Source organism: Jaculus jaculus, chromosome 4, assembly GCF_020740685.1.
Source record: "Jaculus jaculus isolate mJacJac1 chromosome 4, mJacJac1.mat.Y.cur, whole genome shotgun sequence".
NCBI lineage: Eukaryota > Metazoa > Chordata > Mammalia > Rodentia > Dipodidae > Jaculus > Jaculus jaculus.
Window position 1 is genome coordinate 676,474 of NC_059105.1, and position 27,200 is coordinate 703,673.

The following is a 27,200-nucleotide window of genomic DNA, read 5'->3' on the forward strand; positions in this document are numbered from 1 at the left end:
GAGGAAATTACAATCCTAAATATATATGCACCTAATATGGGGGCTCCCAAATTCATCAAACAAACACTATTAGAACTAAGGTCACAGATAACACCAAACACAGTGGTGGTGTGTGACTTTAACACCCCACTCTCATCAATTGACAGGTCATCCCGGGAAAAAATAAACAGAGAAGCATCTGGACTAAATGAGGACATAGAAGGAATGGACCTAACAGATATATACAGGACATTTCATCCAAAGGATGCAGAATATACATTCTTTTCAGCAGCACATGGAACATTCTCTAAAACAGACCATATATTAGGACACAAAGCAAATCTTAACAAATTCAAGAAAATTAAAATAATTCCTTGCATTCTATCTGACCACAATGGAATTAAACTACAAATCGACAGCAAGAAAGGCTTTAGAGCATACACAAAATCATGGAAACTAAACAATACCCTACTAAATGATGAATTGGTCAATGAAGAAATCAAGAAGGAGATGAGTAGATAATGAAGATGTGGCACATTTATACAATGGAGTTCTACTCAGCCAAAAAGAAAAGTGAAGTTATAAAATTTGCAGAAAAATGGATGGACCTGAAAAGTATTATACTAAGTGAGGTAACCCAGGCCCAGAAAGCCAAGCGCCACATGTTCTCCCTCATATGTGGATCCTAGCTACAGATGATTGGGCTTCTGTGTGAGAATGAAAATACTTAGTAGCAGAGGCCAGTAAGTTAAAAAGGAGACACAAAGGGTAGAGAAAGGAAGGGAGGAGGATACTTAATAGGTTGATATTGTATATATGTAATTACAATGATTGTAATGGGGAGGTAATATGATGGAGAATGGAATTTCAAATGGGAAAGGGGCTGGGGAGGGAGGGAATTACCATGGGATATATTTTATAATCATGGAAAATGTTAATAAATATTTTAAAAAAAGCATCATTTTGACATGGTGGCTCCAGGGACAGTAAAAAAAAAAAAAAAAAAAGAAATCAAGAAGGAAATAAAAAAATTTATAGTCAACGATAATGAGAACACAGCATATCAAAATCTCTGTGACACAATGAAGGCAGTTCTAAGAGGTAAATTTATAGCCTTAAGTGCCTATATTAAGAAATTAGAAAGGTCGCAAGTAAACGACCTAATGTTTTACCTTAAAGCCTTGGAAAAAGAAGAACAAGGCAAACCAAAAATCAGTAAATGGGAAGAAATAATAAAGATTAGGGCAGAAATTAATGAAATATAAAAAAAAATTCCAAAGAATTAATGGAACAAAGAGTTGGTTCTTTGAAAGGATAAACAAGATTGATAAACCCTTAGCAAATCTGACCAAAAGAAAGAGAGAAGAGACACAAATTAATAAAATAAGAGATTAAAAGGTAACATCATGGGCTGGAGAGATGGCTTAGCGGTTAAGCGCTTGCCTGAGAAGCCTAAGGACCCCGGTTCGAGGCTCGGTTCCCCAGGTCCCACGTTAGCCAGATGCACAAGGGGGCGCACGCGTCTGGAGTTCGTTTGCAGAGGCTGGAAGCCCTGGCACACCCATTCTCTCTCTCTCCCTCTATCTGTCTTTCTCTCTGTGTCTGTCGCTCTCAAATAAATAAATAAAAAATTTAAAAAAAAAAAAAAAGGTAACATCACAACAGATTCCAAAGAAATTCAAAAATCATAGAGAGACACTATAAAAGCATATACTACACAAAGTATGAAAATCTGAAAGAAATGGATGATTTCCTTGATTTATATGACCTACCTAAATTAAATCAAAATGAGATTAATCACTTAAATAGACCTATAACAAATATGGAGATCTGAAAATTTATCAATAATCTCCCAACTAAAAAATGCCAAGGCCCAGATGGATTCACTGCTGAATTTCACCAGACCTTCAAGGAAGAGCTAACACCATTGCTTCTTAAACTTTTCCAGGAAATATAAAAAGAAGGAATTCTACCAAACTCCTTCTAAGAAGCCAGCATCACCCTGATACCAAAACCAGGCAAAGATAGAACAAAAAAAGAAAATTACAGACCAATCTCCCTCATGAACATAGATGCAAAAATTCTCAACAAAATATTGGCAAACAGAATACAAGAATATATCAAAAAGATCATTCACCCTGACCAAGTAGGCTTTATCCCAGAGATGCAGGGATGGTTCAATATACGCAAATCTATAAATGTAATACATTATATAAATGGACTGAAGGACAAAAATCACATGATCATCTCATTAGATGTAGAGAAAGCATTTGACAAAACCCAACATCCCTTCATGATAAATGTCCTACAGAGACTGGGAATAGAAGGAACATATCTCAATATAATAAAAGCTATTTATGACAAGCCTACAGCCAACATATTACTAAATGGGGAAAAACTGGAATCTTTTCCACTAAAATCAGGAACAAGACAAGGGTGTCCACTGTCCCCACTTTTATTTAATATCATTTTGGAAGTCTTAGCCATAGCAATAAGGAAAGAGACACACATAAAAGGGATACAAATTGGAAAGGAAGAGATTGAATTATCATTATTTGCAGACGACATGATTCTATACATAAAGGACCCTAAACACTCTACTAGCAAGCTGTTAGAGCTGATCAAAACCTACAGCCATGTAGCAGGGTCCAAAACACACAGAAATCAGTAGCCTTCATATATGCTAACAACAAGCACACAGAGGATGAATTCAGAGAATCACTCCCATTCACAATTGCATCCAAAAAAATAAAGTACTTTGGAATAAACCTAACCAAGGATGTAAAGAATCTCTACAATGAGAACTTTAAAACACTCAAGCGAGAAATTGCAGAAGACAGTAGAAAGTGGAGAAACTTCCCCTGTTCCTGGATTGGAAGAATCAATATTGTGAAAATGGCAATCTTACCAAAAGCAATATGCACATTTAATGCAATCCCTATCAAAATTCCAAAAGCATTCTTCATGGAAATAGAAAAAAACAATCCAAAAATTCATTTGGAATCACAAAAAAATCTCCAATATCTAAAATAATACTGAGCAACAAAAATAAGGCTGGTGGTATCATCATACCTGATTTTAACCTATACTACAGAGCCATAGTAACAAAAACAGCGTGGTACTGGCATAAAAACAGACATGTAGAGGGAATTACCATGGGATATATTTTATAATCATGGAAAATGTTAATAAAAATTAAAAAAAAAAAACAGACATGTAGATCAGTGGAACAGAATAGAGGACCCAGATGTAAGTCCAAGTAGCTATAGCCACCTGATTTTCGACAAAAATGCCAAAAATACTCATTGGAGAAAAGACAGCCTCTTCAGCAAATGATTTTGGGAAAACTGGATATATATCTGCAGAAGGATGAAAATAGATTCTTCTCTCTCGCCATGCACAAGCATTAAGTCCAAATGGATTAAAGACCTTAACATCAGACCTGAAACTCTGAAACTGCTAGAGGAAAAAGCAGGGGAAACCCTTCAACATATTGGTCTTGGCAAAGACTTTCTGAATACAACCCCAATTGCTCAGGCAATAAAACCATAGATTAATCACTGTGATCTCATGAAATTACGAAGATTTTGCACTGCAAAGGACACAGTGAAAAAAGCAAAGAGGCAACCTACAGAATGGGAAAAAATCTTCGCCAGCTATATATCTGATAGAGGATTAATATCTAGGATATACAAAGAACTCAAAAAGTTAAATAATAAGGAATCAAACAAGCCAATCAAAAAAATGCTATGGAGCTAAATAGAGCATTCTCAAAGGAAGAAATACGAATGGCATATAAGCATATAAATGTTAAAGCATATAAAATGTTCTACGTTACTAGTCATCAGGGAAATGCAGATTAAAACTACATTGAGATTCCATCTCACTCCTGTCAGATTGGCCACCATCATGAAAATGAATGATCATAAATGTTGGCGGGGATGTGGAAAAAAAGGAACCCTTCTACACTGCTGGTGGGAATGCAATCTGGTCCAGCCATTGTGGAAATCAGTGTGGAGGTTCCTAAAACAGTTAAAGATTGAACTACCATATGACCCGGCTATAGCACTCCTAGGCATATATCCAAAGGACTCATCTCATTTCCTTAGAAGCACGTGCTCAACCATGTTTATTGCTGCTGCTCAATTTATAATAGCTGGGAAATGGAACCAGCGTAGATGTCCCTCAACAGATGAGTGGATAATGAAGATGTGGCACATTTATACAATGGAGTTCTACTCAGCGGTAAAGAAAAATGAAGTTTTGAAATTTGCAGAAAAATGGATGGATCTGGAAAGGATTATACTAAGTGAGGTAACCCAGGCCCAGAAAGCCAAGCGACACCTATTCTCTCTCATATGTGGATCCTAGCTACAGATGATTGGGCTTCTGCGTGAGAATGAAAATACTTAGTAGCAGAGGCCAGTAAGTTAACAAGGAGACATAAAAGGAAGAGAAAGAAAGTGAGGAGGGTACTTAATAGGTTGATATAGTATATTTGTAAGTACAATGATTGAGATGGGGAGGTAATATGATGGAGAATAGAATTTCAAAGGGGAAGTATGGGGTTGGAGGGAATTACCATGGGATATTTTTTGTAATCATGGAAAATGCTAATAAAAATTAAAAAAAAAAACTCAAATAGCCCAAACAATTCTGAGTGACAAAAATAAGCCTGGCACTACCACCAAACTCAATTTTAAGCTATATTACAGAGTAACAAAAACAGCTTGATACTGCCACAAAAACAGACACATAGATCAATAGAACAGAACAGAGGACTCAAATGTAAACCCATACAGCTAGAGCCATCTGATTTTTGATAAAAATGACAAAAATATTCATTGGAGAAAAGACAGCCTCTTTAACAAATGGTGCTGGGAAAACTGGATATCTATATGTAGAAGGATGAACATAGATCCTTATCTCTCTCCATGCACAAGAATATGTCCAAATGGGTCAGAGACCTTAATATCAGACCTGAAATTCTGAAACCGCTACGGGAAAAAAATAGCGGAAACACTTCAACATAGTGGCATAAACAATGACTTTCTAAATACAATCCCAGTTACTCAGGAAGTAAAACCACTAATCAACCACTAGGACCTCATGAAATTAAAAAGCTTTTTTACAGCAAAGGATACTGCGAATAGAATAAAGAGGCAACCTACAGGATGGAAGAAAATCTTTTCAGCTATATATCTGACAGATGATTAATACCCAGGATATACAAAGAACTCAGAAAGCTAAATAATATGAACTCAAACAACTCAATTAAAAAATGGACTATGGGGGCTGGAGAGATGGCTTAGCGGTTAAGCGCTTGCCTGTAAAGCCTAAGGACCCCGGCTCGAGGCTCAATTCCCCAGGTCCCACATTAGCGAGATGCACAAGAGGGCGCACGCGTCTGGAGTTCGTTTGCAGTGGCTGGAAGCCCTGGCATGCCCATTCTCTCTCTTTCTCGCTCTGCCTCCTTCTCTCTCTCTGTCACTCTCAAATAAATAAATAAGTAATTTTAAAAAAATGGACTATGGAACTAAGTAGAAAGTTCTTAAAAGAAGAAATACAGATGGCATCTAAAAAAATGCTCTATGTACTTAGCCATCAAGGAAATGCAAATTAAAACTACTTTGAGATTCCATCTCACTCCTATCAGAATGGCTATCATCAAGAAAAGAAATGACAGTAAATTCTGGTGACAATGTGGAAAAAGAGGAACCCTTCTACACTGTTAGTCAGCCTCTGCCCAGTCTGTTCTTGCCAGAGTACCATTGTATGCCATAGACTAGTAGTGCAAAAAACATAGACATACAGAGAACTCAAGTAATTTTCTCTTTTTTTCCATGTGAATGGAATACTTTTGGTAGTCTGCATTCCTAAAAATGTTTCTGATGCCTAGATATAATTTTCACTACCAACATTTTGTACTACTGAGTACAAATTTGACCACTATGGATATATTTCCACTTAGTAACAACAATAAGTACCCTGTGATGTCATTTTAAAAATATATTTTATTATTTATTTGCAATGAGAGGTGTAGAGAGAGAAAGAAGAAAGAGAGAAAAGAGAAAATGAGTGTGCCAGGGCTTTTGCAAGCCATTGCAAACTAACTCCAGATGCATGCACCACTTTATGCATCTAGCTTTACGTGGGTACTGGGGAATTGAATCAGGGTTATTTGGCATTGTGGACAAGTGCATTAAGCACTGAGTCATCTCTCCAGCCCACACGTCATTTCTTAAAGTTGAAAACTCAGCTTAAAATCTGGCAAAGGCTTTGGGTGATGCAACAAATGTCCAGTGTGGTGAGGGCTATTATAGTGGGGAATGCCTAAGAGAGAAGGTATATGGGAAAGCTCTGTAGTTTTTGCTTAATTTTTCCATGAAGCTAAAACTGCTTTAAAGAAGAAATAAGAAAAATTAGCTGCCAGAAACATATAACACAGAAGTGACAGAGCTGGCCTTTGGGCCCAGATGTAGGTACCAACTCTTGAACAAAAGCACAGCACACCATCCACACTGAAAGAAATTTGCTAAAACCCTTGTTGAGCAGTATATATTTACCTTCCTTGAAACACTTCTAGCTGTTCCATAGGGAAGAATCAAGAGCCAGACCTCTGTACTAACCAACCAGAGAGCAGAATATAATGCCTTTTATTGTCCCTAAATTTATCTGAAAGGCCTAAAATCCAACGTTATGAGCTCTCATAGTTGGTGACAAATGGACCCCTTAACCTAGTCCCTAAGCTCTGGGCTGTATTTCTATTTTACTGCAATGCACCACGAGATAGTCCTTTACTCTTAACAAGGAAGTGAGCTAACCAGTATGAGAAAGCTGAAAAATATACTGCAGGGCAAGACTCAAAGAACTGATGAGAAGCAGCTAGCCAGGTGCATACATAAGAAGTAGGTATCTCCCAAGAATATGGCTGCATAAACACACCTTCTCTCTGAATATGGCTGCCCTATTGGATGAAGCTGACATGGTCTCGGCATCTCAGAAACGACACCTGGAGCCATTCTGATCATAGTTGATATGGTCTTAGCAACACAGAAGCCATACCTGAGGCCATACATACACATTCACACACATGTGCACATGACACGTGCTCATGCAAATAAGTAAAAAACTTAAAAAACATAAAAATGAAAATATAATGGGAGAGTATGATGAAATTATAGAATGAAAATTCTTAATAAACACTTAAAAAAAGTTTTATGGGCTGAAGATATACATGGCTTGGTGATTAAATGCACTTGTTTGCAAGGCCTGACAGTGTAGTTTAGATTCCCCAACACCCGCACAAAGCTGATACACAAAGGGGCACATGCACCTGGTGTTTGTAGTAGCAAGAGGTCCATGTGCATCCAATCTCTTTCTCAAATATGTAAAGTATTTAGGAAAACAAAACACCCTTTAGGGATAAAGAGATGGCTTAGCAGTTAAAGTGCTTTTCTGCAAAGTCAAAGGGCCCATGTTTGATTACCCAGTATCCATGTAAAGCCAGATGAACAAGGTGGTGCATGTGTCTGGAGTTCATTTGCAATGGCTACAGGCCCTAGTATGCCTATTCTCTTTCTTTCAAACAAATAAATAAATAAATTTAAAGAAATATATATATTGCCAATGAATTTTATCCTAGGAATAAAGGAATTATCATGAAATCCACTATGTGATATTCTACAGGGTAAGTGATCAGTTTCTTCAATAACCTGGTGGCATGATGGGGGAAAGGCACATAGAAGAAAAACCATTGAAAATGTTATCAGCCAAATTCTATTTGGCCCTTATTTAATTTTTTTTTTTTTTTTTTGGGGGTTTTCGAGGTAGGGTCTCAATCTAGCCCAGGCTGAACCGGAATTCACTATGTAGTCTCAGGGTGGCCTCGAACTCACAGTGATCTTCCTACCTCTGCCTCCCGAATGCTGGGATTAAAGGTGTGCGCCACCACGCTTGGCTTGGCCCTTATTTAAATCCTTAATCAAATATTTATAGATTTATCAAGCAAATCTGAATATAAGCTAGCATCCAAATATTGCTATGTAGATGTTAAGTAACATCAAGTTTATTTTTAAGCTGTTTCATTGGTAATGTGGCAACTTGATGGGAAAAGGTCCCTAGCTCTTAGAGATATATATTAGTTACAAATAAAATGGAATAATATCTAGTATTACTTTCATCCAATGAATTGAGAATCAGAGGAGGAGAGTATAGGAAAGAAAAGATCTTCATGTGCTGATTATTGAAGCTAGAGACCTGGGCTTTAATGCATTCCTATGTTTTTATGAATGTCTGAAATTTCCATTAAGTTTAAAACCAAGGGCTGAAGATATAACTTAGTAGTTAAGGCACTATCCTGCAAAGCCTAAGGACCCAGGTTTGACTCCCCAGTACCTACATAAGCCAGATGCACAGTGGCACATGCATCTGGAGTTTGTTTGCAGTAGCTGGAGGCCCTGGCGTGCTCATTCCATCTGCCTCTGTCTCTTCCTCTCTCTCGCTCTCTCAAATAAATAATAATAATAAAAATTTACTGAAACAAGAGACCTGGGCCTTAATGCATTCCTATGTTTTCATGAACATCTTAACTTTCCTTTAAGTTTAAAACCAAGGGCTGAAGATATAACTTAGTAGTTAAGGCATTTTTCTGCAAAGCCTAAGGATACAGGTTTGATTCCCCAGTACCCACATAAGCCAGATGCACAGTGGCACATGCATCTGGAGTTTGTTTGAAGTAGCTGGAGGCCCTGGCGTGCCCATTCCATCTCCCTCTTTCTCTTCATCTCTCAAATAAATAAATAAAAACTAGTAATAATTTAGTGTACACAATGATTCAAGGAATCCCTAGGCTAATTTACAGCTGACAGAGAGGCTCCCATTCTACTAGTTCCCTTGGTGAGTTTTTGGTCTGTTATGATTTTTTTTTTTTTTTTTTTTTTGGTTTTTCAAGATAGGGTCTCACTCTAGTCCAGGCTGACCTGGAATTCACTATGTAGTCTCAGGGTGGCCTCAAACTCATGGTGATCCACCTACCCAAGTGCTGGGATTAAAGGCATGTGCCACCACACTGGGCTGATTTATTTATTTTTTTAAACACTGTATATAGCTGCAATTTATTAGAAAAATAAATGACAGTGACATTTGATACAGGCAGATGAGATGGAAAAGTTACATTTGCATGAATCCATGTCTCAGTTTAGCTTTAAGTTCTGAATTGCAACAGATTACTTTCTTTTTTAAAATTTTTTAATTTTTATTTCTTATTTTATTTTACTTATTTATTTGCAAGCAGAGAGACAGACATAAGAGAGACAAATAGAGAATGCCAGGGCTTCTAGCAACTGCAAACGAACTCCAGACACATGTGCCCCTTGTGCATCTGGCTTACATGGGTCTTGGGGAATTGTCGCAGGCAAATTCCTTAACTGCTAAACCATCTCTCCAGCCCCCAGCTGATTTAAAAAGAAATTTTTATTTTATTTTTTTTTTTGGTTTTTTGAGGTAGGGTCTAACTCTGGCTCAGGCTGACCTGGAATTTCCTATGTAGTCTCAGGGTGGCCTTGAACTCTTGGCGATCCTCCTACCTCTGCCTCCTGAGTGCTGGGATTAAAGGTATGCACCAGCATGCTCGGCAAATATTTTATTTTTATTTATTTATTTGAGAGCAGGAAAGAGGGAGAGACAGAGAGAGAATGGGCACATTAGGGCTTCCAGCCACTGCAAACAAACTCCAGATGCATGCGCCACCTTGTGCATCTGGTTTACTGGGGTGCCTTAACTGCTAAGCCATCTCTCTAGCCCTAATTTTTTAGTTGCTGTTAGGGACTGAACCCTGGGAATAAAGCCCCCTACCACAGAACTAAACCCCAACTATAACACTCCAGCTATGATTGCTAGCCCAGTCTGATATTTTCCATGGGAAACCACAGCCCAGAGAACAAAGGTGTTTGCTAAAAGGCCACAGACCCAATCTGTGGGGCTACAAGACTAGCTTCCAATTATCTTAGATCCAACAGATTATAATGCAAATTCTTCATTATTTAAAAAAAAACAAAACAGGGGGCTATGAAGATGCTCATTGGATAAAGTGCTCATCAGTCAAGCCCAAGTACTAGAGTTGGAACCTAAGAACCCATGTAAAAAGCCAGAAACCAGTGGCGGGCTTCAATAATCCCTGCACTCTGAGAGGGACATAAGAGGTGGAGACATTCCCAGGAGCCCTAGGCAAGTGTAGCAAAAAGAACAACAAACAGCAACAAAGAAAGACTGAGAGAAATTCTGCCACCAAATGAAATGAAACAGCAAGGACAGACCCTAAAGTTGTCCTCTGACCTCCACATGTGTGCTGTGGCATGCATGTGTCCCTGAGTGTGCTCACACATGCACAGACACGCACAGAGAACAGAATGGTATACCATGTATTATGAATTATTTTCTTTGCCACTTCCATTTTATTCTAGTTGTTTCTAGCATTTCTAGTATTTTCACTAAAATTCCCATGTCTTCTTTATATCTCTTGTTTTTACACTAACCCTGTCGATACTTACAAGAGTAGCTTTACTTAGAATATTCTTTTTTAAAAAATTTTATTTATTTATTTGAGAGAAAGGAGAGAGAAGAAAGACAGGGAGAAAGGCAGATAGAGAATGAGAAAGTCAGGGTCTCTAGACACTGCAAAGGAACTCCAGATGCATGTGCCACCTTGTGCATCTGGCTTACGTGAGTACTGGGGAATCAAACCTGGGTCCTTAGGCTTCACAGACAAGCACCTTAATTGCTAAGACATCTCTCTAGCCTGGAATATTCCTTTATTAATGTCTATTTATTTATTTGCAAGGAAAAAAGGAGGAGGGAGAAAGAGAGAGAGAGAACAGAATGGCCATGCCAGGGCCTCTTGCCACTGCAAACAAGCCCAGATGCATGTGCCAATTTGTGCATCTGGCTTTATGTGGGTACTAGGGAAATAAACTCAGGCCATCAGGTTTTGCAAGCAACGCCTTTAAGTGATGTCATCTATCCAGCTTCTACTTTTTGGAATATTTTAATAGCTGCTCTAAAGTGTGCTTTAATTTTGAATTATAGCCTTAACAAGTTACCATGAACTTAGCAACTTAAAATAACAGCCTTTTATTATTTCAGTGGACCAGCAGTTTGGGCATAGCATCCCATCATAGTAGTACAGGCCTGATCCCCACTTGTGAGGCTGAAGCAGGAGGATTCTAAGGTCAAGGTCAGCTTGGGTAGCATAGAAGGACCCTGTCTCAAACAAAAAAGAAAAAAAAAAGTATAGTTGGGATATAGCTCAGTGGGAGAATATTTGTCTAGTATACATGAAACCCCAAGTTCAACCCTAGCACCATGGAATTAAAAAAAGCTTTGAAAAAGCAATGGGCTGACTAGAGTCTCAGAAATTCCAGACAAGGTGTTAGCTGGCTAGCTTCTTCTTCAGATGGTCTAGGAGAGGATGCACTTTCAGGCTCACCAGGATCTATGTGGGTATAGGAATGGGATCTCTAATCTTGCAAGCCATCAGTTGTTGGCATCCTCAGGTTCTAGAAGCTATCTGCACCCTTGGTTCATAGTCTTTTACAAGCCAGTAAAGGTACATTGGAAATATCTCATGTTTAAATCTTTTTACAAAGGTACCTTATGGTACCAGCTGGAGAAAGATCCATGCCTCTAACCACATGGGTCACCTGAGTAAGCCAAGCCAGCCTCACTATTTCAAGGCTACTTGATTAATACACTAATAACATCTGCAGAGTGTTTTTGCTATGTCACATATTTCGAGATGAACACTAGGAGGTAAAAGCAATGGAGACCACAATCCTGTTAGATAAGGAGTCCTGGTCAGATCAGTCCAACATTTGTACCACCTTAGCTTTAGCCTATCTTTTGTTATAAGTGGGCTTTTTTGTTTTTCATATCTGAGTATCTTTCAATTCTATCCTGGATTTTAATACTGTGCTATTGGAGAGTGGGTTTTAAGTCCTGTGGAAAATACTGAAAGCAGGTACTGGCTTGGCTGGGTTCAGTCTCTAAGTCCCATCCAGTCTTCTGGAGAAGGTCGTCTCAGTGTTATCTTTCTTTCATGTTTTATGATATTCCTCAGCAATGTCCTCCATGTGCTCTAGTTAACCTGTTTCCAGCTGGCTGTGTGGCAGTGGTCTATACATTGGTTGTGTTGTCAGTTTTGGATAAGCTGTTCAAAGTTAGACCCACATATGCACAGCTCAGAGTTGAACCCCTAAGTTCATAAAACTTTAAGAGGCAACTTTCTCTCTGTAATCTCCCTGGTATACTGTCAAGTTATCTAAACCTTCCATTTTCAGTCTTCTAGCCAGAAACTAGGGCCTCTGTTTCCTTGTTATCCCACACAATTCTTGTAATTGTAGCTTGCATGGACAGAGCTCCTAGACAGAAGGGAAGAAAAAAAGCAAGTACTACAGAAACAATGGGAAAGGAGAGGAAATGATGGCTTCCCATCACTCTTCTCTGGAGCCTAAACTACAAGGCTTCTCTATAGTTCTCCATGTTCTTACATGGCTGACTGCAGGCCACGGTACACTTCAGGGAAAACAGGAAGCAGGGAGGTAACTGCTAATGCAGTGGTGCTTCAAATATGGTCTTCATGTGCTTTTCCCATTACCCTTTACATGTCAGAGACCCCTACAGTTGCTCTATGCAGGTTGTTCCAGCCAGACAGTGGGAAGATCAGGATGGAATATGCACTCTCCAACTCCCAGAACATGAGTTACACATCCACATATTTTGAGATAGACTACCTTCTGAAATCACGAGACAAAATAAGCCCTTCCTTTATCAAAAGCAAAAACATTTATGAAGGCTATGCCTGGGAGAGGAAAGTAGGCTAATCTTTATCTTTCCAAAGGTATGTACTTTTCCAATTGCTTATAGTAACAAGTATGTATCACCTTTGAAATCAGATGGCTTCCTGCAGACACAAGTAGTACTACTTGCTTCAAGTATTTGTCATTATGTGTGTGTGCATGTACATGTTGTGTGCATGTTATAGGTGTGGGCACATATGTATGAAAGCCAGAGGCTGATGTGAGAAGTCCTCCTCAAGCATTCTCAAACTATTTCTTTTCTTTTTTTTAAATTATTTATTTACTTGAGAGAGAAAGAGGCAGATAGAGAGAGAGGAAGAATGGGTGTGCCAGGGCTTCCAGTCACTGCAAGTGAACTCCAGATGCTTGTGTCCCTTTGTGCATCTGGCTAACGTGGGTCCTGGGGAATGGAGCCTCGAACCAGGGTCCCTCGGCTTCACAGGCAAGCGCTTAACCACTAAGCCATCTCTCCATCCCTCAAACTATTTTTTTGTTTTTTTTAAAAAAATTTTATTAGCATTTTCCATGATTATAAAAAAATATCCCATGGTAATGGTAGTTCCCTCCCCCCCCACTTTCCCCTTTGAAATTCCATTCTCCATCATATTACCTCCCCATCTCAATCATTGTACTTACAAATATACAATATCAACCACAAACTATTTTTTTGATACAGGGTCTCTCATCAAACTCAGAGCTCACTGATAGCAAGCCCCAGGGATCTTCCTATCTCCTACTCCCCAATACTAGGGTTACAGGTTGATGCCATCACACCAAACTTTTTATGTGGTGCTGGGGATACCAACTCAAGTCCTTACACTTGTGGGCAAAAGACTTTACTAACTGAGTCATCTCTCTAGTCCTGCCTGCTTCAAGTCTTGAGAGCCACTACCTTCCAAAGAAAACAAGAATAACTACTCAGTCTCTCTTCTAAGTTATATTTGCTCTTTTTTCTAAACTTTAAATAAAATACACTAAAGACCTTTACCCCAAACCTTAGTAGGTCATATGGCACCAAGCACAGGGTCAGGAAACTGTCCCCATCAAAGTGGCTCGATTATAAAATTAGTATGGCTCATGTTTCTAGGTTTCATATACAGGCTTGTTCCAAGGTCCTGCAAAAGGTCCCAAAGTATCCATATGGTCATGTGTTTCTGTAAATTTTATCAAAAATATTCTGGTTGCAACTACTTATGACTTTTGTATCTTCTCACTGCAAAATTTCCTCTTTCCCCCCTGCAGGCCAGGTAGCTTGAAGAAGCTGTCATCATTTCTGTGATTTGGCTAAGAAAAAGTGAGTTAGAAGCACAGTTAAGCTATTTGCAGTTAGTTTGTGTACACTTCAAGGATTACCAGTCATCTCAGCAAGATGAGACTCCTGGGATGCTGTTATCACACCCTGTGTGAACCTAAGGTTTTGAGACAAAAGTTCAGGAACAGAATCATAAGGTAAAGCCAACTGAGTCAATGGTACCTGGCATGGGAAGTGTATGGGCAATGGAAAAGAAACACGGCTGAAATAAAGGGAGCCAGATGTTCTTTTGTTGGAAATTTATCAATAGTTGTGTTAAACTATGGGCAGAGTTAAATTCTCAGAAGTCAAAACACAAGTCTTTGCCTGTTAGAAAAAAAAAATAGTCATTAGGTCTGGAGAGATGGCTCAGCAGCTAAGGTGCTTGCCAGCAAAACCTAGCAACTCATGATAGAATCTCCAGGTCCCATGTAGCCAGATGCACAGTGACACAAAGCATGTAATGTCACATCTAGGGGGCACACACGTCTGGAGTTTGTTCATTGTGGCTGAAGACCCTGGCATACCCATTGGAGTGCCCATAGTCTCTCTCTCTCTCAAATAAATAAATAAAAATATTTATTTTAAAAATTGAGGTCAGAGGAAGAGATTGAATAAGGAAAGGTAGAGGGAGGACTAATCAAAATCTAAGAGGAGAGACTTCCGGTTAAGATGGCGGCGTAGGTACCACGCCAAAATAGCCTGGGGGGGGAAGACCAAAAAAAAACTCAGCAAAATACACACTTTTACTAAAAAGTGAGGTGTATAGGAAGTTGAGGCGGCAGCGGAGAAGTGGAAGAGTTATAGAGCATCCGGAGCCTGCACAGGCGGGAACAGCGGCCCGGGGCGGCTCAGCTACCCGCCGCAACCGCGGAGCGGCAGAAAACCGCCGGACTCTTGGCTCGAGCCGCAGGACAAGCCAGGTGCGGGAATTTCCCCTCACACCGCGCTCTCCGCAACTCGGGAAACTTGAGGGGAGAGTGGCAGCGAGCAACGGAGGGAGGAGCAGACCGCGAGGTAAAAGCACACGATACAACCAGAACAGCCGCGGCTCCCTCCCCTCCCCTGCCGCCTGAACCCAGCTCCAGCGAACACAGCAGCGGCCCGGGACCCGGCCACGCCAACTTGGGCTGACGGCGGGACCCAAGCAGGAGCAGAATTTGGCAGCAACTTCAGCGGCTCCAGCACCGGTACCAGTGGCCCCAGCAGCAGCGGACCCAGGAGAGCAGCGGCTTCGAGGTGAGCAGCAGCGGTGGACACGACAACGGCAGCTTCAGCAGTGGTGGGGGCTCCGGCGGTGACATCTACAACAGCTGCAGAGGCGGCGGCAGCGACTCAGTTTGCCCCGTAGGAAAAGCAAGTGCCCAGCTCCAGAAATCAGAACAGCAACCCGACGACCCAGGCAGCAACTTGACTGAGACCACAATCACCCAAGGTAACTGGGATTGCACCAGGGAAGGGTCTCACCTGGTCACAAGCTGACTTGGATACCTCAACAGACCAGAAATCTAAACCTCTTTGTTGATAGAGGATCTGGTCATTATAATAACTACTCTTGCATACATACTCGGGGCTGTTTTTGATGGAATGGGTACAGTGTTTAGCTAAATTTTAGAATCTACCAGTATATTATTCCACTCAGCCTGCTTGAATACTCCTATAGCAGGGAAACTCAACCCCTAAGAACATCTTTGTAGATACTCTGAGAGTCTTAAGAGCCACACCTAATACCTTAAGGTCCTACCCTGAAAATATTTTACACCAAATCAATTGATACAGCTAAGAATACACAGCTAGCTAGAAAATCCAAGCATTAACTTAATCCAAGATGCAAAAATATATACATTATAACACAAGAAACACTAAAAAGCAAGACGATATAAATCTACCTAAAAGTATTAATGCATCAGAAATGTCCTCCAGTGAGAAAGAGTTAGAGGAAATGCCTGAGAAAGAGTTCAAAAGAATAATTATAAATATGTTCAAAGAGGTCAAAGAACACATGAAAACAATCAAAGAAGAAATCAAAGAGGAAATCAAAGAGGAAATCAAAGGAATCAAAGAAGAGGCAGGACACCAATTTAATGAAATAAAGAAGGCAATACAAGACATAAATAGAGAAATAGAAATAATAAAGAAAAACCAGTCAGAATTACTAGCAATGAAGAACACAGTTAATGAAATAAAAAACTCTGTAGAAAATCTCACCAGTAGGATGGATGAGGGAGAGGACAGAATATCTAAGCTAGAAGATCAGGTGGCAGACCTAATGCAGTCCAACAAAGAGAAAAACAAACTTATAGAAAAGTATGAGTGGGAATTTCAAGATATTCGGGACACTATGAAAAGATCCAATATAAGAATTCAGGGCATAGTAGAAGGAGAAGAATTCCACTCCAGAGGCATAGTAGGCATCTTCAACAAAATCATAGAGGAAAATTTTCCCCAAATTGGGAAAGAGGTGCCAATACAGATACAGGAAGCCTTTAGAACCCCAGCCAGACAAAACCCAGAAAGAAACTCTCCTCGCCACATTATACTCAAACTTCCAAACACACAAACCAAAGAAAAAATATTGAAAGCAGTTAGAGAGAAAAATCAAGTTACCTACAAAAGCAAGCCCATCAGGATTACAGCAGATTATTCAACACAAACTTTTAAAGCCAGAAGGGCCTGGAGTGATATATTCCAAGTTCTGAAAGATAACAACTGTCAACCAAGGTTACTTTATCCTGCAAAGTTATCCATCCAAATAGATGGAGAAATAAAGACATTCCATGACAAAAGCAGGTTAAAGGAATATCTGAAGACAAAACCAGCTCTACAGAAAATACTTGATAGAATCCTCCATGCTGAACAAAAGGAAAAGCACACATATAAGGAACCTAGAAAAAACCAGCCATACTCAAATACCAGTTAACAGAAGAGAGCACAGGTAGAACCAGTAACACACACACACACACACAAAAATGGCAAACATAAATACACACATTTCAATAATATCTCTTAATATCAACGGTCTCAATGCCCCAACGAAAAGACATAGATTTGCAGACTGGGTTAAAAAGCAGGATCCTACAATTTGTTGTCTTCAAGAAACTCACCTTTCTACAAAGGATAGACATTATCTTAGGGTGAAAGGTTGGAAGACGGTGTTTCAAGCAAATGGGCCTAGAAAACAAGCAGGGGTTGCTATCCTAATATCAGACAGGGTGGACTTTAGTCCGAAGTTAGTCAAAAAAGATAAGGAAGGTCACTTTATATTGATTAAGGGCACACTCCAACAGGAGGACATTACAATCCTAAACATATATGCACCTAACATGGGGGCTCCCAAATTCGTCAAACAAACACTATTAGAACTAAGGTCACAGATAACACCAAACACGGTGGTGGTGGGTGACTTTAACACCCCACTCTCATCAATTGACAGGTCATCCAGGGAAAGAATAAACAGAGAGGCATCTGGACTAAATGAGGTCATAGAAGATATGGACCTAACAGATATATACAGGACATTTCATCCAAAGGCTGCAGAATATACATTCTTTTCAGCAGCACATGGAACATTCTCTAAAATAGACCATATATTAGGACACAAAGCAAATCTTAACAAATTCAGGAAAATTGAAATAATTCCTTGCATTCTATCTGACCACAATGGAATTAAACTACAAATCAGTAGCAAGAAAGGCTATAGAGCATACACAAAATCATGGAAGCTAAACAATACACTACTAAATGATGAGTGGGTCAATGAAGAAATCAAAAAGGAAATCAAAAAATTTATAGAGTCAAATGATAATGAGAACACAACATACCAAAATCTCTGGGACACAATGAAGGCAGTTCTAAGAGGTAAATTTATAGCCTTAAGTGCCTATATTAAGAAATTAGAAAGGTCGCAAGTAAACGACCTAATGCTTCGTCTTAAAGCCTTGGAAAAAGAAGAACAAGGCAAACCAAAAAGTAGTAGACGGGAAGAAATAATAAAGATTAGGGCAGAAATTAATGAAATAGAAACAAAAAGAACAATCCAAAGAATTAATGAAACAAAGAGTTGGTTCTTTGAAAGGATAAACAAGATTGATAAACCCTTAGCAAATCTGACCAAAAGAAAGAGAGAAGAGACACAAATTAATAAAATCAGAGATGAACAAGGTAACATCACAACAGATTCCAGAGAAATTCAAAAAATTATAGGGACATACTATAAAAGCATATACTCCACCAAGTATGAAAATCTGAAAGATATGGATGATTTCCTTGATCTATATGACCTACCTAAATTAAATCAAAATGAGATTAATCACTTAAATAGACCTATAACAAACATGGAGATCCGAGCAGTTATCAATAATCTCCCAACTAAAAAAAGCCCAGGCCCGGATGGATTCACTGCTGAATTTTACCAGACTTTTAAGGAAGAGCTAACACCATTGCTTCTTAAGCTTTTCCAGGAAATAGAAAAAGAAGGAATCCTACCAAACTCCTTCTATGAGGCCAGCATCACCCTGATACCAAAACCAGGCAAAGATAGAACAAAAAAAGAAAATTACAGACCAATCTCCCTCATGAACATAGATGCAAAAATTCTCAACAAAATATTGGCAAACAGAATACAAGAGTATATCAAAAAGATCATTCACCCTGACCAAGTAGGCTTTATCCCAGAGATGCAGGGATGGTTCAACATACGCAAATCTATAAATGTAATACATTACATAAATGGGTTGAAGGACAAAAATCACATGATCATCTCATTAGATGCAGAGAAAGCATTTGACAAAATCCAACATCCCTTCATGATAAAAGTCCTACAGAGACTGGGAATAGAAGGAACATATCTCAATATAATAAAGGCTATTTATGACAAGCCTACAGCCAACATATTACTAAATGGGGAAAAACTGGAAGCTTTTCCACTAAAATCAGGAACAAGACAAGGGTGTCCACTGTCTCCACTTCTATTTAATATAGTTTTGGAAGTCTTAGCCATAGCAATAAGGCAAGAGACACACATAAAAGGGATACAAATTGGAAAGGAAGAAATCAAGCTATCATTATTTGCAGATGACATGATTCTATACATAAAGGACCCTAAAGACTCTACTAGCAAGCTGTTAGAGCTAATCAAAACCTACAGCAATGTAGCAGGATACAAAATAAATACACAGAAATCAGTAGCCTTCATATATGCTAACAACAAACACACAGAGGATGAAATCAGAGAATCACTCCCATTCACAATTGCATCAAAAAAAATAAAATACCTTGGAATAAACCTAACTAAGGAAGTAAAGAATCTATACAATGAGAACTTTAAGACACTCAAGCGAGAAATTGCAGAAGACACTAGAAAGTGGAGAAACATCCCTTGTTCCTGGCTTGGAAGAATCAATATAGTGAAAATGGCAATCTTACCTAAAGCAATCTACACATTTAATGCAATCCCTATCAAAATTCCAAATGCTTTCTTCATGGAAATAGAAAAAACAATCCAAAAATTCATTTGGAATCATAAAAAACCTCGAATATCTAAAATAATACTGAGCAACAAAAAAGAGGCTGGTGGTATCACCATACCTGATTTTAACCTATACTACAGAGCCATAGTAACAAAAACAGCATGGTACTGGCACAAAAACAGACATGTAGATCAGTGGAACAGAATAGAGGACCCAGATGTAAGCCCAAGTAGCTATAGCCACCTGATATTCGATAAAAATGCCAAAAATACTCATTGGAGAAGAGACAGCCTCTTCAGCAAATGGTGTTTTGAAAACTGGATAAATATCTGCAGAAGGATGAAAATAGATTCTTCTCTCTCGCCATGCACAAGAATTAAGTCCAAATGGATTAAAGACCTTAACATCAGACCGGAAACTTTGAAACTGCTAGAGGAAAAAGTTGGGGAAACCCTCCAACATATTGGTCTTGGCAAAGACTTTCTAAATACAACTCCAATTGCTCAGGCAATAAAACCACAGATTAACCACTGGGACCTAATGAAATTACAAAGATTTTGCACCGCAAAGGACACAGTGAAAAAAGCAAAGAGGCAACCTACAGAATGGGAAAAAATCTTCGCCAGCTATATATCTGATAAAGGATTAATATCTAGGATATACAAAGAACTCAAAAAGATATCTAATAAGGAATCAAACAGGCCAATCAAAAAATGGGCTAAGGAGCTAAATAGAGAGTTCTCAAAGGAAGAAATACGAATGGCATATAAGCACCTAAAAAAATGTTCTACGTCACTAGTCATCAGGGAAATGCAGATTAAAACTACATTGAGATTCCATCTCACTCCTGTCAGATTGGCCACCATCATGAAAACAAATGATCATAAATGTTGGCGGGGATGTGGAAAAAAAGGAACCCTTCTGCACTGCTGGTGGGAATGCAATCTGGTCCAGCCATTGTGGAAAACAGTGTGGAGGTTCCTAAAGCAGCTAGAGATTGATCTACCATATGACCCAGCTATAGCACTCCTAGGCATATATCCAAAGGATTCATCTCATTTCCTTAGAAGTACATGCTCAACCATGTTTATTGCTGCTCAATTTATAATAGCTGGGAAATGGAACCAGCCTAGATGTCCCTCAACAGATGAGTGGATAATGAAGATGTGGTACATTTATACAATGGAGTTCTACTCAGCGGTAAAGAAAAATGAAGTTATGAAATTTGCAGAAAAATGGATGGACCTGGAAAGTATTATACTAAGTCAGGTAACCCAGGCCCAGAAAGCCAAGCGCCACATGTTCTCCCTCATATGGGGATCCTAGCTACAGATGACTGGGCTTCTGTGTGAGAATGAAAATACTTAGTAGCAGAGGCCAGTAAGTTGAAAAGGAGACATAAAGGGTGGAGAAAGGAAGGGAGGAGGATACTTAATAGGTTGATATTGTATATATGTAATTACAATGATTGTAATGGGGAGGTAATATGATTGAGAATGGAATTTCAAACGGGAAAGTGTGGGGGTGGGGAGGGAGGGAATTACCATGGGATATATTTTATAATCATGGAAAATGTTAATAAAAATTAAAAAAAAAAAAAAAATAAATAAATTAAAAAAGGAATAAAAAAGTGACTCCCATAGTAGCTGGGCATGGTAGCACACACCTTTAATCCCAGCACTTGGGAGGCAGAGGTAGGAGGATCATTATGAGTTTGAGGCCACTCTGAAACTACATAGTGAATTCCAGGTCAGCCTGGCCTAGAGTGAGACCGTACCTCAAAAAAAAAAAAAAAAAGAGCCCCATAGCCCCATAGACTCATGTGATTGAATTCTATTTTTAAATTTTTTTGTTTATTTATTTGAGAGCAATAGACAGAGAGAAAGAGGCAGAGAAAGAGAGGGAGAGAGAATGAGCACGCCAGGGCCACCAGCCACTGCAAACGAACTCCAGATGCATGCGCCCCCTTGTACATCGATCTAACATGGGTCCTGGGGAATCAAGCTTCGAACCTGGGCCCTTAGGCTTCACAGGCAAGCACTTAACCGCTAAGCCACCTCTCTAGCCCATCATGTGATTGAATTCTTGATCTACACCTGGTGGCACTGACTGGGAAGGTCACGGAACCTTTAGGAGGTGGAGGCTTGCTGAGCAAAGTGTGTCACTGGGGGGCAGCCTTTGGGTTTTCTAGTACAGCCTCACTTGCTATTCTCTCTCTCTCTCTCTCTCTCTCTCTCCCTCCCTCTCTGCTCATGTGACAATATGACACTGGCTTCCACACCTGCCATACTTTTCCAATGGACTCTACCCTCTGGAGCCATAAACTGAAATAAATTCTTTCCTTTCCTAAGCTGCTTCTGATGGGGTATTTTATTCCAGCAATGAGAAAGTCACTGATACAGAGTTCAACCCTTCCATAAGGATCTCATTTCAACTTTGTTGACCTAGACAGAAAGAAACAACTAAGGAACTTTTTAGGTATAGTGGGATTTTGTAAAATTGAGATGTGGTAGCTGGAATGGATGTTCCTCAATAGACTCAGGTGTTTTATTAAAGCTTATAACTTGGATTTCTAGCTGCCTGGCTGGAAGAGGTCCAGCCCAAAGGTGTATTTGGGAGTGGATCTGATTTCCAGCTTAAAGGTGTGCAAACAGGTTTTGAGCCATGCCTGCTTGTGGTGCTGGCTGCTTGGTGCTTGGATTTAGAAATAGGAGCCAGTTTCTTCCACCATTGATAGAACTTCCCCTTGGATCTGTAATTTCAAATAAACCCTTTCTCCTATAAAAAAAAAAAAAAAAAAAAAAAAAAAATCTAAGAGGATATAAATAAACCATATAGAAACCTACTTTTTTTGGACAATGGAAGACTCAGGAGCTGCAGATAACTGCTAGAAAAATTTCAGTGCCAGGGATGGGATACCTTCCAGTGAGTTGTTGACCAGGGAGGTCCATAATGCCCCAAAACATTACAGGCCATTGCCAAGGTCCTTGGTTTCCCACCAGGAATAGATGGTAAGACCCTACTTCTGAAGACTCCATATACTTGGGCTGCAAGGCCACTGAGAAATCCTGCTGGAACTGAGCTGATAACCTCCTCCATGTAGACCAGCTGACAGAAAGCAGGAAGAAGTCATTCTGCATGCAGTTTGATGGGAGAGAGAAAAATCACCAGCAAAGATACTCAACAATGGACACTGCAAGCCTTATAATTGGCCAGCCAGGCCAAATGAGCCAACTGATATAATAGTGGCATGTCTGTCATGGTGGAAACAAACTGCCCTCTAATTGGACTGGAGGCCTGCTCCATGGGAAGAAATATATCCATGATACTGAAAACCTACAACAGGGGTTGCCATGAGCCCTAGGGGTGTAATGTCTTGCTGCTATCTGGCTATATGTATATATTATGCTCACCAAACTGCCCAGTAAGCACTTCTCTTAATGTTGATACACATATATTAATGCTACTCTCACTTTTGGTAGAGAACTTTCTCTTTTCAGATGGCAGTGACCTTGGGATGACTCAGAAGGCATCATGGTGCTGGGAAGAAGTGACAGAGTGTCAGCACTACAATATCTCTATCACACCTTCCATGGCTCAGGGTCCATTGTGGAAGAGGTAGCAGAAAGAATGTAAAAGCCAAAGGAAGGGTAGGACTCCTTAAAACATGCTCCTCCAGACACAAAATGACCTGGATATCCATGACCTCACAGTGCCTGACACTACCTACACAAGACCATCATAGTAGAAGGTAAAAGATCATGACATTAAAATAAAAGAGAAACTGATTGAGAAGGGGAGGGGATATGATGGAGAGTAGAGTTTCAAATGGGAAAGTATGGGGAGGGAGGGCATTACCATGGGATATTGTTTATAATTATGGAAGTTGCCAATAAAAATAATATATATTAAAAATTTATGTCAGGGCTGGAGAGATGGCTTAGCAGTTGAGGTACTTGCCTGTGAACTCTAAGAACCCAGGTTTGATTCCCCAAAACCTACGTAAGCCAGATGTACATGGTGGCATATGTGTCTGGAGTTCATTTGTGGTGCTTAGAGGCCCTGCTATACCCATTTTCATTCTCTGTTTGCCTGTCTCTCTCTCTCTCATAAATAAAATTAAATTTAAAAATTATATATTATTTTTCTCAATTTAGTTATATTTATACTGGTCACCATTTTTAAGCCTGTTCCCTTTCTCCCTCCCTTGTCTGTCTGTCTCTACTCCTTTCTTTCTAAACAGGATCTCATATACCCCAAGCTGGCCTCAAGATCACTCTGTAGCTGGAAGGTCAATGAACTTCTAATCCTCCTGTCACCATCTCCTTAGGGCTGGGATTGCAGGTGTATACTACTATGTGGTCCTAGGGATCCACTCATGACTTTTTGCATTCTAGGCACCAATCTACCAACTGAGTAACATCCTCAGCCCCTTACTTATTTTCATAACAAATAAATCTTCACTTAATAAATTAATTTTTATTTTTAACTCTACATTAAGCCCCATCTCCACAAATTATATCTACTTCATGCCTCATTAAACCTGGCATTATGGGCTAAGGAAATGGTTCAATGGCTAAAGGCGCTTCCTTGCAAAATATGCTGACCTGGATTCAACTCCCCAGTACCCACATAAAGCCAGACACAAAAGTGGCACACGTATCTGGCGTTGTCAGTGGCAAAAGGCCCTAGCACACACGCCCACATGCACACACACAAACTCAGCATGAAGTCAGCATTTGAGAGACTAAGATAAAAGGACTGCCCTGAGCTAGAGGCCATCCTGGACTAGAGTGAGACTCTGCCTCAAAAACCTAAAACCAAAAAGAAATACAACAACAACAAGAAACCCCAAAACCAAAGAGAGAGAGAGAGAAAAAAAAACACCTGGCACCAGCCCGTCCCAGATAAAATTTTATTAACACATTCAAACATTTACTGAGCACCTATTTTGAATCAAGCAACTCGAAGGGCTTAGGGACAGAGGTGTTTCTAAGAAAGAAAAATCTCTCCCAAAATAATGGGAGACAGAACACTTAACTGTGCTGAAAAAATAAAGCAAGGGAGGGAGGGAATTACCATGGGATTTTTTTTATAATCATGGAAAATGTTGATAAAAATTTAAAAATAAAAAAATAAAAATAAAATATTCAAAAAAAAAATAAAGCAAGGATGGCAGAGAAGAATCTGACAGGTGGAGGGGCTGAGAACCAGTCTTACCAAAAAGACTACAGTCAATCCTAATATGCAAGACAGAAGCTACTATGTCTCAAATGACCCCCACTGCTACAGGGCCCACACCAAGCCCTGTGCTTACATTGTGCCATTCATTTATTGCTCATATCACTTTGTGCAGGTGGTGTTATTCCTACGCTATAGCTCAAGGAGCTTGGGCTCATAGAGGTGAATGATTTAGCAGTTACTCAGCTTCACAGGTGACTTCAACCCCACCCTGATTCCTTAGTGTATCCATAGAGAAAGGAGTTTAATTCAGAAAGGAAGATAAACTGAGTAGATCAACAAGATCACTTACTGTAGTCACAGAGCAGAAAGAGAGAAGGGACCACTGCTGGCATTATCTTCCCAGACACAAGCAGGGTAACATTACTGAATCATTGCCTAATGCCCTTTCAATTGTTTCTTATAAATACTCAGGATGTAAAGCATCTTAACTTTTTCTTTCTTTCTTTCCTTCTCTCCCTTTCTTTCTTTCTTTCTTTCTTTCTTTCTTTCTTTCTTTCTTTCTTTCTTTCTTTCTTTCTTTCTTCTCTCATGATAGTGTCTCACTCTAGTCCAGGCTGACCTGGAACTCACTATGTAGTCTAAGATTGTCCTTGAACTCACAGAAATCCTTCTACCTGAGCCTCCCAAGTGCTGAGATTAAAGGCAAACACCAGCACACCCAGTTTAACAGCTTTTTAAAACTGAATCCACGTCTCCACAGTAACCCTATGAGGTAGGTACATTTTAAACTCATTTTAAGGGCAAGGAACCTAAGGAAGGATAAATGGATATACTTCATACCAACTTCCTTATTGGGAAAGTAATTAGTAGAAAGGAAACTGAGAATCTACTAAAAACTGACAGCAGGGCTGGAGGGATGGCTTAGTGGTTAAGGCGTTTGCTTGCAAAGCCAAAGGACCCAGGTTCAATTCCCCAGGACCCATGTTATCCAGATGTACAAGAAGGTGCACACATCTGGAGTTCATTTGCAGTGGCTGTAGGCCCTGGCACACCCATTCTCTCTCTCTATTTCTGTTAAAAAAAAATGGGGCTGTGCACAAAGAATGGTGATGCATATCTGAAATCTCAGAAGGCTTAGGCCAGCTGACCTAGTGTTGAAGCTTAGTCTGGGCTACAGATTCTGTACATAAAAAAGAGGGGTAGGCTGTGTAAGATGGGCATATCTCCTTTGAAGACTACTTTCCTACTCCAAATGTCCTTTCCCACGCACTCCAAATTGAAAATAATCTGTGCTGCATGTTATAATGCTGCCTAAACAAGACCAACTCTAACCCGGTGTCACCCACTGAGCATCAAATGTTTCCACAGTGTCTCAGTCAAAAACACCATATGGAGCAAATATTGCCCTTCAAAGATTCAGGCCTGTATTTTAAGTCTTTCTACTCTTTTTCAACAATAAGTAATGATATTATTTCCATCAAAAATGCCTTGTTTTCATTTCTATTTTTCACCTTATTATTGAAACATGAAAGGTCTTGAGGGATCACTGTTGCCTGTGTAAATGCAAAAGGTATTTATAATCCAGACCTGTATCCTGGTCCCCGCTTCCCATGCTTGTCCATTAGTAGGCTATACGGTGGCCTATTACTATTTCTAGATTTTTTTGGGTTTTCGAGGTAGGGTCTTAATCTAGCCCAGGCTGACCTGGAATTCACTCTGTAGTCACACACTGGCCTTGAACTCACAGTGATCGTCCAACCACAGCCAGCTCTATTTTTAGATTTTTAGTGGAGTAAAAACGTTAACATATAACAGTAGGGTCTCAGCCTTAAAGGAAAGGTAGAGAAGGGAAAGCAGGTCGTGATGACATGCCCTTCTGGCCTCCCACCTGTGGCTCCGGTGGTGCTTCCCAAGGCTGGGTCTGGAGGTGCGCGTCAGCCCTGGGCCCTCGCGGGACGGCCAGTGTCCACGCGACACGCTCGGCCCTCGGCCCTCGCGGGACAGCCAGTGTCCTGGGGAGACGCTTGGCCTTCCCGGGATGGCCAGCGTCCACGCGAGACACTCGGCCCTACCGGGACGGCCACGGTCCCCACGAGACGCTCCAGCCCTCGAGGGACAGCCAGTGTCCGCGCGAGCTGCCCCGGCCCTCGCAGGCAGGCTCCTGAGACGTGCGTGGTCAAGCGTGGACGAGCAGGGGAGCTGACGCACCTCGCGCAGGCCGCAGGCCGGGCGTGGAATTCTCCGGTGGATCGCAGGCCCGTCCCGCCGCGGGCTGGGCCGCTGTCCGCGCAGCGGGGCCCAGGCTGACCCGCCGCCCCAGCACCGTCCGCCCACCCTCCTTCCCGCGCCCGCCGCGTCCTCACCCAGACTGTCGGCCTGCGCAGCCGCCCGGAGGCCTGCTGGTCCCGCGCCGGCGCCGCCCGA

At 40.3% G+C, this 27,200-nt stretch overlaps 1 protein-coding gene across 3 annotated transcripts in view; it reads right to left on the reverse strand.

Annotated features, from left to right (window-relative positions):
* Window positions 1-27,200, reverse strand: part of Farp2 (FERM, ARH/RhoGEF and pleckstrin domain protein 2) — a 194,924-nt gene extending 167,724 nt beyond the window's left edge. For 2 of the 3 annotated variants that reach the window (XM_045147476.1, XM_004667766.2), the window contains exon 1: window positions 27,140-27,200. The gene's annotated coding sequence lies outside the window, so the exon portion shown is untranslated. Of the gene's footprint in view, window positions 1-26,664; window positions 26,791-27,139 lie in introns of those variants that run through there. The other variant, XM_045147475.1, reaches the window with a different exon arrangement.